Source organism: Budorcas taxicolor, chromosome X (genome assembly GCF_023091745.1).
Source record: "Budorcas taxicolor isolate Tak-1 chromosome X, Takin1.1, whole genome shotgun sequence".
Lineage (NCBI taxonomy): Eukaryota > Metazoa > Chordata > Mammalia > Artiodactyla > Bovidae > Budorcas > Budorcas taxicolor.
In genome coordinates, this window is record NC_068935.1 from 71,298,817 (window position 1) to 71,317,747 (window position 18,931).

An 18,931-nucleotide genomic window follows, 5' to 3' on the forward strand; every position below is an offset into this window, starting at 1 on the left:
ATGGCTGCAATCACCATTTGCAGTGATTTTGCAGCCCAAACACACACACACACACACACACACACACACACACACACACACACACATACATATATATATAAACATATTTACATATAACAACCCTATGAGGCAAGTGCTGTCATTATTTTCATTTTCATATATGAGGAAACTAAGCACAAAGGTCAATCAATTTATTTTATTTGTGGCAATCCATGGTTTCCAGGATTTGATCTAGGTTATACCACCTCTCAAAATAGGCTTAACTTATAAGCAACTTCCACACAATAAGATATTTTATTTGTTTTGTAAAAATAATCTTAGAAATTCAGTGAGAAGTGGTAAGTCATTCGCCAGTGTTACAATTTAGATTCTTTAATTCATTTAGTCAATAAATATTTTTTGAGTGCCTACTATGTGTTAATTAGGTTATGGCAGTTATATTTGTGAAGAAAATATGGATCTTCTTTGCCCTCATATATCTTATATCCATCAGAGGAAATCAATATATTTTTAATCACATAAATAATTATATAATTACAATTTTTTGTTAATGCTAATGAAAGAATAGTAAGGTGGCTAAAAGGCTGTATGATAGAGGCCTGGGGGAGGCTAGTACTAGTGGATGTTTAGAGGTGCCAGTCAACTCAACCCAGACACATAAGTTGATTGAACTCAACTAGGGAGTCCTCACTTCAGGTTTCTCATGTACCTATAGGCATGTAGTGGTTGAAGTTTGGGTCAACTGAAAGCTTAACTGGACAGATATTTAAGATGGTTTCTTCAATTACCTGTCTAGAATTTTAGCTTGAATTCAGCTTGGATGGTTTTTCACATGGTTCAATTTTTTTTTAACCTATGCAGCTTGGTGATTTCAGAGTAGCCTAATTTCTTATAAGGTGGCTGGTGGCTAGCTATCCACAAAATGTGTGTTCTAAGAGACCCAGGGACAAGTTGCTAGGTTTCTAATGACCTAACCTGGGAAGTTATGTATTATTTTCCCAACATCTTATTAGTCAAAAAGAAAATTTAAAAATATCAGCCCAAATCTGAGAAATGTAAACAAGGATATGAATACAAGGACGCATGGCTCATTGGGGAGCCATTTTTAGACACTCAGTTCAATTCAGTTCAGTCATTGAGAAGTGTCCGACTCTTTGCAACCCCATGAAGTGCAGCACGCCAGGCCTCCCTGTCCATCACCGACTCCCGGAGTTCACTCAGACTCACGTCCATCGAGTCAGTGATGCCATCCAGCCATCTCATCCTCTGTTGTCCCCTTCTCCTCCTGCCCCCAATCCCTCCCAGCATCAGAGTCTTTTCCAATGAGTCAACGCTTCGCATGAGGTGGCCAAAGTACTGGAGTTTCAGCTGTAGCATCATTCCATCCAAAGAACACCCAGGGCTGATCTCCCTCAGAATGGACTGGTTGGATCTCCTTGCAGTCCAAGGGACTCTCAAGAGTCTTCTCCAACACCACAGTTTAAAAGCATCAATTCTTCGGCACTCAGCTTTCTTCACAGTCCAACTTTCACATCCATCCATGACCACTGGAAAAATCATAGCCTTGACTAAACGGACCTTTGTTGACAAAGTAATGTCTCTGCTTTGCAATATGCTATCTAAGTTGGTCATAACTTTTCTTCCAAGGAGTAAGCGTCTTTTAATTTCATGGCTGCAGTCATCATCTGCAGTGATTTTGGAGGGCCCCCCCCCCAAATAAAGTCTGACACTGTTTCCCCATCTATTTCCCATGGAGTGATGGGACCGGATGCCATGATCTTCGTTTTCTGAATGTTGAGCTTTAAGCCAACTTTTGCACTCTCCTCTTTCACTTTCATCAAGAGGCTTTTTAGTTCCTCTTCACTTTCTGCCATAAGGGTGGTGTCATCTGCATATTTCAGAGATTAGCTACAATAATTCTCTATTTCCTCATTTTCTGTTTCTGAAATTCCTACTACATGGATGTTGGATCTTCTGAATTGATTACCTTATTTTCTTTTTACTTTTTTTATTTAAATAAGGAGAATTCTTTCATATGGAAATAACTAGTACAATAACATATTTGAAAGGAGAAACAACAGGCACTGAACTGGAGGGAAGGGTGAAAGGCGAGGGTGCCATGACGGTCTGGTGAAATGAAGGTTCCATTTCCCATCCAAGGTAAAATCTCCCCCAAACAATGTAAAAGCAAGCTGCATGTTACACCTGTAGCCATTATCTGCCCTTTCAAATATCTGGTCTACGTGAAAAGACAAAAAAAGGAAAGGTCAAAATTAGATCAAAAAGAAACAAAAACAAAAGACAGCCCTCTCAAGAACAAGAAAACCCCAAACGCTTTTTACTATTTAAGGCATGAGATCAAAAGCTTGGAGTACACTATCCCCTTTACACAATGGAATAACATGCTGAAGGCAGGGCCCTGGGACACTGTTGCCATCTTGGAGGTTGCCTAACTGTGCTGGTGAAATGGTGAACAGTGGGTTGGATGCGTGTGGAAGATCACTAGCCAGATATGTCCTGGTGATTCCAGTGGAGAGCACAGCTAGAGGACAGAGTGTCTGACCCCAGCACTGAGCCACTCCTGTCCTGGTGATTTGTTTGTCTTAAGTCTGGTTCACTTTTCAAACAGGAAGAGCCAGATTTCTTGAAATCTGCATTTCCCAGTCATCACAAAACAGTACGAAGTACAAGTACCCAAAGTGTCTTTGGTGCTCGAAGGTCATTTTCAACAGAACTTCCAACCCAGGCTAGCTGTACAAGAAGAGAAATGAGACAAATACAGATTTGAGAAGCAACTCCTTGGAGGGGAACCACACAGTAGGGAGGGGACTTCAGCAGCTGGCCACATGTTGCCTCTCCTATTTTTTTAAAAACCTTTCTCCCTTATTTTGCTTCTCTCTTTTTCTTCTTTTTGAAATATATCTTTATATCTCAAGGTGTCTATTGAATTTGTATTTCTTTTTTATTTTCTTATTCTTTCCTTTGTTCATATCATGCTGTTCTTATTTCTTAGTGTAACATTTTCTGTCCTCTGGTAAAAGACTGTGGAAAAGACCCTGATGCTGGGAAAGATTGAAGGGAGGAGGAGAAGGGGACGACAGAGGATGAGATGGTTGGATGCCATCACTGACGCAATAGACATGAGTTTGAGCAAGCTCAGGGAGTTGGTGATGGACAGGAAGCCTGAGAGTCAGACACAACTGAGGGACTGAACTGTCCTCCCAACAATTTCTTTTTGGTTTTTGTTTTCTTTTTTTTTTTCTCTTCCTTGGGTTGTTATATTTCCTCCAAGGTCCTTCCCTCCTTATTTTGGCTTACTTTGGTATCTGCCTTTAATGTTAGAGTCTTTTCTCAAATTTCTGGTGATTTAAAATATGTAACACATATTTAAGAATGAGACACTAAAAAAAAGCTGGTTAGGTGGAGTTTGTCAACTAATGGCACTATGGGATGGTTTGTAGGAGTCTGGCCCTTTCGTAAGCAAGATCTACCAATATCATTCTCTTTGAGTTGAGTGAGTTTCTCTAGAGACAAATCATTCAAATTCCTGTCTGGATATGTAAGTTTGACTACAGATTTCCTAAAAACCCAAGATAAAGGGGTGCTGTGTCCCTCTGTATTAGTCATGGTCCTCCAGAGAAACAGAACCTGTAGGAAAGAATATATAGATATATAGATATAATTAGAGAATGACTGAGAGCTAAGGAATTGACTCACATGATTATGGAAACTGGCAAGTCTAAATCTGTAGTATGAGCTGATATGCTCAAGATCTAAAAGAGTCAACATTGCAATCCCAGTGTGAAGGCCAGCAGCTTGGAAAACCAGGAAAGCTAATAATGCAGTCAGAGAATTTCCTTTTTCCTGGGGAGAACAGTCTTCTTGTTCAATTCAGAGGCCCTCAGCTGATTGGAACAAGCCCACTTTAATTATAAAGGGCAATCTGATAACTCAAAATTCATAGTTTAATGTTAAGCTCATCCAAAAATACTTCAAATTTGACACATAAATTTAAATATACTGATTTCATTGATTAGTATATACATATTCAATTAATTCCCTGTGATGTTTTCAAAAAGCACCTTACCTGCATCCTTAGGTTTACCTGATATCGTTGAACACAGAGCCCTTCTGTGCCAAAGTCTCTAGTGACTAAACTTCTAGCCTATGGCTGTGTTAACCAATAGAATGTAGCAGAAGTGACACTTTGCCTGTTCTGAGACTAAAGATTAAAACAACATTTCTCAAATTTGGCATTATTGACTTTTGAGTTTGAATAATTCTTTGCTATGTGAGGCTGTGCTGTACACAATAGGCTGTTTAATAGTATCCTTTGCATCTACTAGCTAAGTGCCAGTTGTATCTTCCCTCTTACATACACTTTTGACAACTAAATATATCGTCAGACATAACCAAATATCCTCTGGTGTATGGGCAGAAAAAAAAGCCAGCTGAGAAACACTGATTTTAAAAGATGAGCAGGTTCTTATTTCTAAATCTTGGAACACTCGTCTTTGGAATGTACTCTCTGGGGACATCCAGCCTCTATGTGAACGATCTGACTCACCTTGAAATAACCATGCTATGCTCAAAATTCTCCAAGCCAGGCTTCAGCAATATGTGAATCTTGAACTTCCAGATGTTCAAGCTGGTTTTAGAAAAGGCAGAGGAACCGGAGATCAAATTGCCAACATCCGCTGGATCATGGAAAAAGCAAGAGACTTCCAGAAAAACATCTATTTCTGCTTTATTGACAATGCCAAAGCCTTTGACTGTGTGGATCTGGAAAATTCTGAGAGAGATGGGAATACCAGACCACCTGACCTGCCTCTTGAGAAACCTACATGCAGGTCAGGAAACAACAGTTAGAACTGGACATGGAACAACAGACTAATTCCAAATAGGAAAAGGAGTACATCAAGGCTGTATATTGTCACCCTGCTTATTTAACTTATATGCAGAGTATACCATGAGAAACGCTGGGCTGGAAGAAGCACAAGCTGGAATCAAGATTGCCGGGAAAAATATCAATAACCTCAGATATGCAGATGACACCACCCTTATGGCAGAAAGTGAAGAGGAACTAAAAAGCCTCTTGATGAAAGTGAAAGAGGAGAGTGCAAAAGTTGGCTTAAAGCTCAACATTCAGAAAACGAAGATCATGGCATCCGGTCCCATCACTTCATGGGAAATAGATGGGGAAACAGTGGAAACAATGTCAGACTTTATTGGGGGGGCCTCCAAAATCACTGCAGATGATGACTGCAGCCATGAAATTAAAAGACGCTTACTCCTTGGAAGAAGAGTTATGACCAACCTAGATAGCATATTGAAAAGCAGAGACATTACTTTGCCGACTGAGGTCCGTCTAGTCAAGGCTATGGTTTTTCCAGTGGTCATGTATGGATGTGAGTGTTGGACTGTGAAGAAGGCTGAGTGCTGAAGAATTGATGCTTTTGAACTGTGGTGTTTGAGAAGACTCTTGAGAATCCTTTGGACTGCAAGGAGATCCAATCAGTCCATTCTGAAGGAGATCAGCCCTGGGATTTCTTATAAGGGAATGATGCTAAAGCTGAAACTCCAGCACTTTGGCCATCTCATGTGAAGAGTTGACTCATTGGAAAAGACTCTGATGCTGGGAGGGATTGGGGGCAGGAGGAGAAGGGGATGACCAAAGATGAGATGGCTAGATGGCATCACTGACTCGATGGATGTGAGTCTGAGTGAACTCCGGGATTTGGTGATGGACAGGGGGGCCTGGCGTGCTGTGATTCATGGGGTGGCAAAAAGTCGGACATGACTGAGTGACTGAACTGAACTGAAATGAACTGAACTGAATGAGGAAGACCATGTATGGCGGGAAATGCTGACTGACCCTCAGCTATTTCAGCCATTTCAGCTAAGGTACCAGACACATATATGAAGTCATCATGGACAGTCAGCCAGTAAAGTTTTTAGATGACTCCAGCCACTACTGCCATTTGACTGCAGCCACATGAAAGACTCCAAATGAGAACCACTCAGGGGAACTAAAGAGCCTCTTGATGAAGGTGAAAGTGGAGAGTGAAAAAGCTGGCTCAGAATTTAGCATTCAAAAAGTTAAGATCATGGCATGTGGTCCCATCGTTTCATGGCAAATAGATGGGGAAACAATGGAAACAGTGACAGACTTTATTTTCTTGGGCTCCAAAATCACTGTGGATGGTGACTACAGCCATGAAATTAAAAGACACTTGCTCCTTGGAAGAAAAGCTATGACAAACCTAGACAGCATATTGAAAAGCAGAGACATCACTTTGTCGATATAGGTCCATATAGTCAAAGCTCTGGTTTTTCCAGTAGTCATGTACAGATGTGAAAGCTGGACCATAAAGAAGACTGAGCACCAAAGGACTGATGTTTTCAAACTAGTGCTAGAAAAGACTCTTGAGAATCCCATGGATGGTAAGGAGATCAAACCAGTCAATCCTAAAGGAAATCAATCCTGAATATTCACTGGAAAGACTGATATTAAAGCTCCAATACTTTGGCCATCTGATGCGAAGAGCTGACTCATTGGAAAAGACCCTGCTTGGAAAGTTTAAAGGTTGGAGGACAACGGGGTGACAGAGGCTGAGATGGTTGGATGGCATCATTGACTCAAAGGACATGAGTTTGAGCCCACTCCAGGAGATGGTGAAGGACAGGGAAGCCTGGCGTGCTTCAGTCCATGGGGTCGCAAAATGTCAGACATGACTGAGAGACAACTAAATATATCGTTCATACTGAACAACAACAACAGGTGATCTCTGCCAACTCATAGAACCTTCATAAATAATAATAAATATTTACTTTATGCTATTAAGTTTGGGGATAGTTTGTCATAAAATAAAAAAAAAAACAGATGGGACATTAATTATCAAAGGAAAAATGCAAGAACATTTTTAAGACAAAAATTCCAGATTAAAATGACCTATCATAATGAATTAGAAATGAAAAATGTCAAAAGATATCATTTGGAAATTTTAGAATATTGTGGATTAAAAGAACAGCTTAAAAGTTTACAATTCTCATTTTCTCTCCCTTCCTTCTCTCCTTACACATTTCTGGCTTTTGTGCAGGTGCATACATGCATGCATGCCTATTTGCATGAGCACACACGTGTGTGTGTACACACAAAAAAAGTATTAACAATCAGTTCACATACAAGGGAGAAAGAATAAGAATGGCAAAAGGAATTTTCAACAACACTGGAAGCTGGAAAATAATGAATCATGACTTCAAAATTATTAAAGCAACTTACAAATTGTCACTATTTGCAATATGTGATACTATATGTAGAAAGCCGCAAAGATGCCAGCAAAAATATGTTTATAATTAATTAAGAATCCATTAAACCCAAAGGATGCAATATTAATATACAAAAATCTCTTGTGTTTCTAAACACTCATAAAAATTATCAGAAAGAGAAATTAGTAAAATAATTTTGCTTACACTTGTATCAAAAATAATAAATCTAACCAAGGAGTTAAAATACCTGTACTCAAAACAACAATAAGATATTGATGAAAGAAATTGAAGACAGCACAAATAACTGGAAAGATATATCATGTTAAAGGACTGGAAGAATTAATAATGTTCCAATGTTCATACTGTCAGAAGCAATCTACAGATTCAGTGAAATCTCTATCAATATACCAAGCACACATTTCACAGATCTGGATCAAATAATCCTAAAATTTATATGGAACCACAAAGGCTACATAAATGATTTTAATAATCATATTATTTAAAAATAAAAACTTAAATGTAAGGACTGAAATCATAAAACTTCTAAATAGGAAGTACACTCTTTAACATCAGTCATAGTTATTTTGTTTATGTGGGGGAGGATCTGTCTCCTCTGGCAAGAGCTACAAAACCAAATACAAATGGACCACATCAAACTAAAAAGCTTTTGTAAAGCAAATGAAATTATCAGTGAAACAAAATGACAACTTAATGAATGTTCAAAAATATTTACAAAGGACATATTTTATAAAGGCTGATATGCAAAATATATTAAAAACTCATTCAACTCAACATCCAAAAAACCCAAACAATCCAATTAGAAAATGGGCTGAAGGTCTGAATAGACATTTTTTTCCAAGGAAGACATACAGATTGCCAACAGATACATGAAAATGCTCAACATCCCTAATTATCAGGTACAAACCAAAACCATGAAATATATCCTCATACTTGTCAGAATGGCTATTATCAAAAGGACAACAACAACAACAAAAACAAGCTTTAGGAAGTTATGGAGAAAAGAAAACTCTCATACACCTGTGAAAGGAAACCCTAGTATACCTTTGATAGAAACATAAATTAGTGAAACTTCCTCTAAAAGTTGAAAATAGAGCTACCATATCATACAGCAATTCCACTTCTGCTATTTATCAGAAAAAATCAAAACACTAATTCAAAAATATGCATGCCCCTACATGTACATTGCAACATTATGTATAGTAGCCAAAATATGGAAACACCTAAGTGTCTATCAGTGGATGAACGGATGAATTCCACATACATACAGTGGAATGTTATTCAGCCATAGAAAAGAAGGCTTTCCTGGAGACTCAGACAACAAAGAATCTGCCTGCAAGTCAGGAGGTCCAGGTTTGATCTCTGTGTTGGGAAGATCCCCTGGAAAAGGGAATGGCAACACACTCCAGTATTCTTGCTTGGAGAATCCCTTGAATAGAGAAGTCTCGTGGGCTACCATCCATAGGGTTGCAGAGTAGGACACAAATGAATAACATGACTTGACTTGATAGGAAAGAAGGAAATCCTGCCATTTGTAACAAAATGGATAAATCAGGAGGACATTATACTGAGTGAAATGTCAGATAGAGAAAAGGAGTTACCATATCAGTTCAGTTCAGTCACTCAGTCGTGTCCGACTCTTTGGGACCCCATGAATCGCAGCACGCCAGGCCTCCCTGTCCATCACCAGCTCCCGGAGTTCACTCAGAGTCATGTCCATCGAGTCAGTGATGCCATCCAGCCATCTCATCGTCGGTCGTCCGCTTCTCCTCCTGCCCCCAATCCCTCCCAGCATCAGAGTCTTTTCCAATGAGTCAACTCTAATCTCTCTTATTTTGGAAGGAAAAAAAACTAAAAAAAGCAAGTTTATAGATACAGAGAACAGATCGGTAATTTTAAGAGGTTGGGGGTGGGGGGATAGTGATAGGGGAAGATGGGGGAAATGGCTAACCTTTTCTTTTTAGTTTAGTTTAAATAAATAGAATAGAAATTTTAAAAACAAGGCTCTTATTTTAATGTTTTTCCATCTTTTGTATATTATGAACAAAGCTGTTCTAAATATTCATATATATTTTTTTGGCTGAACGTAAGCTTTTATTTCTCTGGGACAAATGCTCAAGATTGTGATTGTTGGGTTGTATGGTGGTTGCATGTTTAATTTTTTAAAGACACTGACAAACCTTTTTTCAGAGTGGATCTACCATTTTATATTCCCACCAGCAAAGTATCAGTTATCCAGTTTGTCCACATTCTTCCAAGAATTTGGTGTTGTCACTGTTTTTTTAAGGCCAATTTGACATGCAATCAGTGATACTGCATTGTAGTTTTAATTCACAATTCTCTTCTATGATGTTGAATATCTCTTCATGTGCTTATGTTTAATCTCTCTATGTCCTTCTATGAAATGTCTTTCTATGTCTTCTAAACAAAATTTTAAATTTTATTTATTTTTAATTGAAGGAGAGTTGCTTTAAAACAGTGTTGGTTTCTGCCATGCATCAATATGAGTCATAGGTATACATATATTGCCTCCCTCTTGAACCTCCCTCCCACTTGCCATCCCATCCCACTACTTTAGGTTGTTATAGAGCCCTGGTCTGAGTTCCTTGAGTCATACAGAAAATTCCCATTGGCTATCTATTTTACGTATGGTACTGTATATGTTAGAGGCTTTCCAGGTGGTGATTGTGGTAAAGAACCTGCCTTCCAGGACTGCAAATATAAAAGATGAGAGTTTGATCCCAGGGCCCGGAAGATCCCCTGGAGAAGAGCATTGCAACCCACTCCAGTATTCTTGCCTGGAGAATCCCATGGACAAAGGAGCCTGGTAGGTTACAGACCATGGTGTTGCAAAGTATCAGGCATGACTGAAAATACCTTGCACACATGCACACATGGTGTATATGTTTCTGTGTTATTCTTTCCATTTGTTCCACCCTCTCCTTCCTCCCCCACCCCTCATGTCCATAAGTGTGTTCTTTATGTCTGCATCTCTTTTTCATTCCCTGGAAATAGGTTCATCAATATCATCTTTCTAGATTCCATATATATGTGCTTTTCTCTTTCTGATTTACTTCACTTTGTATAATACACATTTGAGACTTTATACAGTTCTTTGTGAAGCTTCACAGGTGGCACAGTGGTAAAAAATCCACGTGCCAATGCAGAAGAGTGAGTTTGATTCCTGAGTCAGAAAGATGCCTTGGAATAGGAAATGGCAACCCACTCCAGTATTCTTGCCTGGAGAATTCCATGGACAGAGAAGCCTGGTAGGGTATAGTGCACGGGGTCACAAAGAACTGAACACAACTGAGCGACTGAACACACACACATAATTCTTTATCTGTTCCAAATATATAAAGTATATGAGCTATATAGCATAGTATATGTGCTACTCACTTCGGCAGCACATGTACTAAAGTTGGAAGGATACAAAGAAGATTAGCATGGCCCCTGTGCAAAGATGACATGCAAATTCGTGAAGCGTTCTAAATATAAGGACTTTCAGAATATATGGTTTGCAAATATTTCTCCCAGTCTGTAGCTTATCTTTTCATCCTATTAACAGAGCATTTCATAGAGCAAAATTTATAAAGTATGATGAAGTCTAACATCAATTTTACCTTTTATAGATCATTAATTTGATGTCAAGTCTAAGAACTACACGTGGACCTAGATCCTGAAAAATGTGTCATAGTTTTTCTAAAAGTTTCATACTTTTACATTTTATAATTAAATCCGTGATACATGTTAGGTTAATTTTTGTATGAAATGTAAGGTTGAAGTCAAGGTTTTTTTTTTTTTTTTTTTTGCCTATAGAAGTCCATTTATTTTATCACCATTTGTGAAAAATTATCATTCTTGCATTAAATCGCTTGCATCTTTGTTAAAAAAATCAGCTGGGCATAACTTTTTAGTTCTAGTCCTTGATTTCTATTTTGTTCCATTGATCTATATGTCTACCCCTCCACCAATAACATGCTCTCTTGATTACTATAGCAATATAAATAATGCTTAACATAAGATAGAGTGATTATTCCCATTTTATTCTACTTTTCAAAATTGACTACTCTAATTCCTTTGCCTTTTAGCACAAATTTTAGAGTCAGCTTTTCAACATCTACAGAAACATGCTGGGATTTTAATAGGCATTACATTAAACCTAGAGATTAAATTGGGGAGAACTGGCATCTATACTATGCTGAGTCTTCCAATTTATGAACACAATATGCCTCTCCATTTATCTACTTTGATTTATTTTATCAGCATTTTGTCCTTTTCAGCATACATATGCTATACATGCTTTATTAGACTGATACTTTTTATTTGGGGGAATGAAAGTATATGATACCACGTATTTTATTTCAGTTTCCTCATGTTTGATGCTAGCATAGATAATGTGCTTTGAAGCACTCACATGATATCGCTTCATTATAACATACTTTGACAGCAGAATTTATTCATCCTATGGTGCAGCTGCAATAGCATCATTTTGCATTTTTACATCATTTACTTAAACACTTAATAGATGGCTATACAGGAGACAAAAGGGAAAGAAAAAAGATCAAAATTACTTTTACTAAAGGTTTTCTGAAAGTCTACAGATTTTTCTATGAGACATGCTAATGGTATTAAATGTTCTCAAATAGTCTTACCTCTTTACAACTGTCTACACATACAAATTTACACATTTCCTTAGATGTGTATAAAGAAAATCAATGTTCTATAACTGTTCACCATTCAAATTTAAAATATTTTCAATTATTTATTTGACAAAGCACAGTTATGGATGGGTTTGTTTGCTTTTGTTGCCGTTCATTTGCTCAGTTGTGTCTGACTCTTTGACCCCACGGACTACAGCACACCAGGCTTTCCTGTCCTTCACTATCTCCCAGAGCTTTCTAAAACTCATGTCTGTTGAGTCAGTGATGCCATCCAACCATCTCATCCTCTGTCATCCACTTCTCCTGCCTTCAATCTTTCTCAGCATCAGGGTCTTTTCCACTGAGTCAGTTCCTTGCATCTGATGGCCAAAGTATTGGAGTTTCAGCTTCAGCATCAGTCCTTCCAGTGAATATTCAGGATTTATTTCCTTTAGGATTGACTGGTTTGATACCCTTGCAGTCCAAGAGACTCTCAAGAGTCTTCTCCAACACCACAGTGTGAAAGCATCTGAGTAAATTTGAAATACCTAAAGTTATATAGTAATGTATGTAAATTGTTCCTCAATAAAACTGGAAAAAAATTAATACTTTTTAGAGAAAATTGGTTTTGAAGTATCCAAACAGAAAAGAAAAAAAAAATTTACTATGTTTGAAATATCAAAATATTCATTAAATTCTGTGTGCTTACATATTTATTCTCTATGTTAATTTTGTTTTTTGAAAAAGTCTGAGTTCATTTACTGGTACATGCTATTTCTTATGAGTGTGGTGTAAGAGGTGTAATTCTAAAAGAGGAAGGCCTGCGCTTACCCCTTTAAGTCCAAACATACACAGCTAAGTTATATCCAGGGATGTCTATTGGAGATATAGCTTGGGTGCATGGTGTGGGAGCAGCTGTGAGGAGATACCCCATGTCCAAGGGCAAAGAAGCCCCAGCAAGATGCTAGGCACTGGAGCAGTGGCTGAATAGCAAATGAGTGACTGTGAGGAGAAACCCCACATCCAAAAATAAAGGATAAGCCCCAGAAAGATGGTAGGAGGGGCGAAATCATGTTTAGAATCAAACCCCATATCTTCCAGAGATGCTCAGAGGGCTTAAGCCAAGCTTGTGTGCACCAGAACACAAAGACTCCCACAGAGACTAAGACAGAACTGTGTTTGAGTGTCTCCTGTGGAGGTATGGGTCAGCAGTGGATTGCCACAGGGACAGGGGCTCTGGATGCAGCAGAGTTGGGTATGGCATAAGCCTGCTTGGAGGAGGTCACCATTAACCCCACCAAAGAGCCACCAGAACTTACACGGGACTGGGAAACAAACTCTTGGCTGGCACAAACAGAACCTTATGTGCACCAGGACCCAGGAGAAAGGAGCAGTGACCCCACAAAAGACTGACCCAGACTGGTCTGTAAGTGTCCAGAAGTCTCCAGCAGAGGCATGCATCAGCGGTGGCCTGCTGCAGGGTTGGGGTCACTGAGTGTAGCAATGCATGCATGGGACCTTTTGAAGGAGGTCACCATTAACTTCATTACCTTGACCATAGTTTGGACCAGGTAAATAATAGGGAGGGAACACAGCCATCAACATAAAATTGGATTAAAGTTTTACTGAACATGGCCCTGCCAATCAGAACAAGACCCAGTTTCCTCCTCAGTCAGTCTCTCCCATCAGGAAGCTTCCATAAGCCTCTTACCCTTCTCCATCAGAGGGCAGACAGACTGAAAACAACAATCACAGGAAACTAACCAATCTGATCACATGGAACACAGCTTTGTCTAATTCAATGAAACTATGAGCTATGCCGTGTAGGGCCACCCAAGATGGACGGGTCATGGTGGAGAGTTCTGACAAAACGTGGTCCACTGGAGAAAGGAATGGCAAATCATTTCACTATTCTTGCTTTGAGAACCCCATGAACAGTATGAAAACACAAAAAGATAAGCCACTGAAAGATGAACTCTCCAGGTCAGTAGGTGCCTAATATGCTACTGGAGATCAGTGGAGAAATAACTCCAAAAATGAAGATACAGATCCAAAGTAAAAACATCACCAAGCTGTGGATGTGACTGGTGATGGAAATAAAGTCCGATGCTGTAAAGAGCAATATTGCATAGAAGCAGAAATGTTAAGTCCATGAATCAAGGCAAATTGGAAGTGGTCAAACAGGAGATGACAAGAGTGAACATTGACATTTTAGGAATCAGAGAACTAACATGGACTGGAATGGGTGAATTTAACTCAGATAATCATTATACCTGCTACTGTGGGCAAGAATTCCTTAGAAGAAATGGAAATAGCCAACAGAGTCAACAAAAGAGTCTGAAATGCAGTACTTGGATGCAATCTCAAAATGACAGAATAAACTCTGTTCATTTCCAAGGCCAACCATTCAATATCATGGTAATCCAAGTCTATGCCCCAACCAGTAATGCTGAAGAAGCAGAAGCTGAACAGTTCTATGAAGACCTATGAGACCTTCTAGAACTAACACCGAAAAAAGATGTCCTTTTCATTATAGGGGACTGGAATGTAAAAGTAGGGAGTCAAGAAATACCTGGAGTAACAGACAAATTTAACCTTGGAGTACAGAATGAAGCAGGGCAAAGGCTAATAGAGTTTTGCCAAGAGAATGCACTGGTCATAGCAAAAGCCCTCTTCCAACAACACAAGAGAAGGCTCTACATATGGACATCACCAAATGGTCAATATTGAAATCAGATTGATTATATTCTTTTCAGCCGAAGATAGAGAAGTTCTATACAGTCAGCTAAAACAAGACTGGAAGCTGACTGTAGCAAAGACCATGAACACCTTATTGCCAAATTCAGACTTAGAAAGATATACTCATTTGAATGCAGAGTTCCAAAGAATACCAAGGAGAGATAAGAAAGCCTTCTTACACAATCAATGCAAAGAAATAGAGGAAAACAATAGAATGGGAAAGACTAGAGATCTCTTAAAAAAATAGAGATATTAAGGGAACGTTTCATGCAAAGGTGGGCTCAAAAAAGGACAGAAATGGTATGGACCTAACAGAAGCAGAGGATATTAAGAAGAGGTGGCAAGAAGACATAGAAGAACTACACAAAAAATATCTTTACCAGCCAGATAATCACAATGATGTGATCACTCATCTAGAGTCAGATATCCTGGAATGTGAAGTCAAGTCGGCCTTAGAAAGCATCACTACGAACAAAGCTAGTGGAGGTAATGGAATTCCAGTTGAGCTATTTCAAACCCTAGATGATGATGCTGTGAAAGTGCTGCACTCAATATGCCAGCAAATTTGCAAAACAGCCGTGACCACAAGACTGGAAAAGGAGAGTTTTCATTTCAATCTCAAAGAAAGGGAATTCTGAGGAATGCTCAAACTACCACACAATTGCACTCACCTCACATGCTAGTAAAGTAATGATCAAAATTCTCCAAGCCAGGCTTCAACAGTAGGTGAACAGTGAACTTCCAGATGTCCAAGGTGGAATTAGAAAAAGTAGAGGGAACTAGAGATTTGCCAACATTCATTGGATCATTGAAAAAGCAAGAGAGTTCCAGATAAATATCTACTTCTGTTTTATTGAGTATGTCAAAGCCTTTGACTGTGTGGACCACAATAAACTCTGGAAAATTCTTAAAGACATGGGAATACCAGACCACCTGACCTGCCTCTTGAGAAATCTGTATGCAGGTCAGGAAGCAACAGTTAGAACTGGGCATGGAATAACAGACTGGTTGCAAATTGGGAAAGGAGTATGTCAAGGCTGTATATTGTTACCCTGCTTAATCAATCTGTATGCAGAGTACATCATGAGAAATGCTGGGCTGAATGAAGCACAAGCTGTAGTCAAGATTTCTGGGAGAAATATCAATAACCTCAGATACGAAGATGACACCACCCTTATGGCAAAAAGTGAAGAAGAACTTAAGAGCCTCTTGATGAAAGTGAAAGAGAAGAGTTAAAAATTTGGCTTAAAGCTCAACATTCAGAAAACTCAAATCATGGCATCTGGTTCCATCACTTCAAGGCAAATAGATGGGGAAACAATGGAAAGTGTGGCAGACTTTACTTCTTTGGGCTCCAAAATCACTGCAGATGGTGACTGCAGCCATGAAATTAAAAGGCACTTGCTCCTCGGAAGAAAAGCTATGACCAACCTAGACACCATATTAAAAAGCAGAGATGTTACTTTGCCAAAAAGCGTCCATCTAGTCAAAGCTATGGTTTTTCCAGTAGTCATGTATGGATGTGAGAGTTGGACTATAAAGAAAGCTGAGTCCCAAAGAATTGATGCTTTTGAACCGTGATGTTGGGGAAGACTCTTTAGAGGCCCTTGGACAAGAAGAAGATCCAACCAGTCCTTCCTAAAGGAAATCAGTCCTGAATATTCATTGGAAGGTCTGATGCTGAAGCTGAAACTTCAATACTTTGTTCACCTGATGCGAAGAACTGATTCATTAGAAAAGATCCTGATGCTAGGAAAGATTGAAGGCAGTAGGAGAAGGGGACGACAGAGGATGAGATGGTTGGATTGCATCACCGACTCAATGGACGTGAGTTTGGGTAAACTTGGGGAGTTAGTGATTGACAGGTAGGCCTGGCATGCTGCAGTCCATGGGGTTGCAAAGAGTCAGATATGATTGAGCGACTTAGCTGAACAGAACTGATAAATAATAGGAGCTAGGCTGGAAAGGTGGGCATGTTTCCCAGGAAAGTAGAATGACACAACACAGCTTTCTCCAGGTTTCAAATAACTAGAGGGACAGAGAACCCTGAGTTGCCCTCCCACCATAAATGATGGGCTCTGCATCATTCAGTTGCAAGCCCCTGTGCCCTGATTGGCTTATTCATTCCGGCATTAGAAAGAAGCAGTCCTGCTTCTGGCACCTGACTAATCCCAGGGATTAGCTAGGAAGAGGTTTGCACTGGAAAGGGCCAGTAGGCAGAGCAAAGAATATCCAGTGGCACTGTTTAGTTAAAGGAAGCCCCTGTTCTCAAAAAAAAGTGTTCCTATCATTGCTCTGGCTCTGTTCTAGGCAGGAACAGAGAATGTGGCATATGCCTGTCCTTGGGATATTATTTTTCCAGGCTTGAAGGTAAAAGAGCAGCATCAAAAGCCTGCTGTCCATACTGCATGCTAAGTTTGAACTCATTGAATATATCATCCTATTTTAATGAGCTTTAAGAGTAAAATAAGGGAACCATCTTACACTGTTGGTGGGAATGCAAACTAGTACAGCCACTATGGAGAACAGTGTGGAGATTCCTTAAAAAAATGGAAATAGAACTGCCTTATGACCCAGCAATCCCACTGCTAGGCATACACACCAAGGAAACCAGAATTGAAAGAGACACGTGTACCCCAATGTTCATCGCAGCACTGTTTATAATAGCCAGGACATGGAAGTAACCTAGATGTCCATCAGCAGATGAATGGATAAGAAAGTGTGGTACATATACACAATGGAATATTACTCAGCCATTGAAAAGAATACATTTGAATCAGTTCTAATGAGGTGGATGAAACTGGAGCCGATTATACAGAGTGAAGTAAGCCAGAAAAAAAAAAAAAAAAACACCAATACAGTATACTAACGCATGTATATGGAATTTAGAAAGATGGTAACGATAACCCTGTATGCAAGACAGCAAAAGAGACACAGAACAGTCTTTTGGACTCTGTGGGAGAGGGCGAGGGTGGGATGATTTGGGAGAATGGCATTGAAACATGTATAATATCATATATGAAATGAATAGCCAGTCCAGGTTCAATGCATGATACTGGATGCTTGGGGCTGGTGCACTGAGACGACCCAGAGGGATGGCATGGGGAGGGAGGAGGGAAGGGGGTTCAGGATGGGGAACACATGTATACCTGTGGTGGATTCATGTTGATGTTAGCAAAACCAATACAATATTGTAAAGTAATTAGCCTCCCATTAAACTAAATAAATTTATTTAAAAAATAATAAAAATAAATTTTAAAAAAGCATAAAATAAGCATGAGAATATAACCCAAAGGCGTTTAAAGTTGCATGAAATTGGGAACACATTTACTTAATTTCATATTTGTACTTAGAGATAAATTTTTAGAGCTATAAATAAAAGTGGAGGGTGCTATGGTCTGAAAGTCTTCATTCTCCCAAAATTTGTACATTGAAATCCTAGTGTCCAATATAAAGATATAAGAGGCAGGGCCTTTGGGAGATAATTAGATCATAAGAATGTAGCCCTTATGAGTGAGATTAGTGTCTTTATAAACACAGCATCAGAGAGATCCCTTTCCCTTCCACCATGTGAAAATACTGGCAAGAATGCCCTATCTATGAACTAGAAATAAAGCTCTGTTGACTGAAAAAAAAAAAAAAGAAAGAAAAGAAAAGAAGCACAATGTGAGAGTTTCAAGATTCAGTTTTATTTAGGGACATACTAAAGACTGTAACCTGGACACTGCTGATTTAGTGTCCACTCAGCTGGCTCCTCCAGGTCTGACGTGGAGTTAGATCATCATGAGCTTTGTCCCAGAGTCTCTGGACAGCCAGGAGAAGAAGTTCTGGGAGTTCATTTCCCAGTTGTCCTCAGAAACGTCCAGCATCAACTTGGCCTCCAGCAGCATATCCTTCTTCTCAGCCTCCACCATGCCCATGGCCATCACAAGCAACCACAAGTGCTCTGTTTGGAGGGTCTGCAGCTATGGCTCCTTGCTGCCACTATACAACCAGCAGGTCGGTGACCCCTGCATCATCCAGGTGAGCCTGGAGATGGACAGTGGAAATATGTATGAGAGCATCCAGGTGACCAACCAAGACAAAGCTCTGGCTGTAATCCTCAAAGCAATGGACAAACACAATCTGGATTAGGATTAGCCAGGAGACTAGAAGCTGGTGTGAGTTATTTTGGATAATAGAAAGCTGAAGCTCCCTGACAATGCCAATGTGTTCTAAGACATGAACTCTACTGACAACCATGACTTTGTCTTAAAGAAATG

General features: G+C 39.3%; 1 non-coding gene across 1 annotated transcript; it reads left to right on the forward strand.

Annotated features, from left to right (window-relative positions):
- Window positions 1-10,675: 10,675 nt before the first annotated feature.
- On the forward strand, window positions 10,676-10,785 carry LOC128070722 (U6 spliceosomal RNA). The gene has a single exon (XR_008201692.1). It is a non-coding gene; the product is annotated as a U6 spliceosomal RNA (small nuclear RNA).
- The last annotated feature ends 8,146 nt before the right edge of the window (window positions 10,786-18,931 follow it).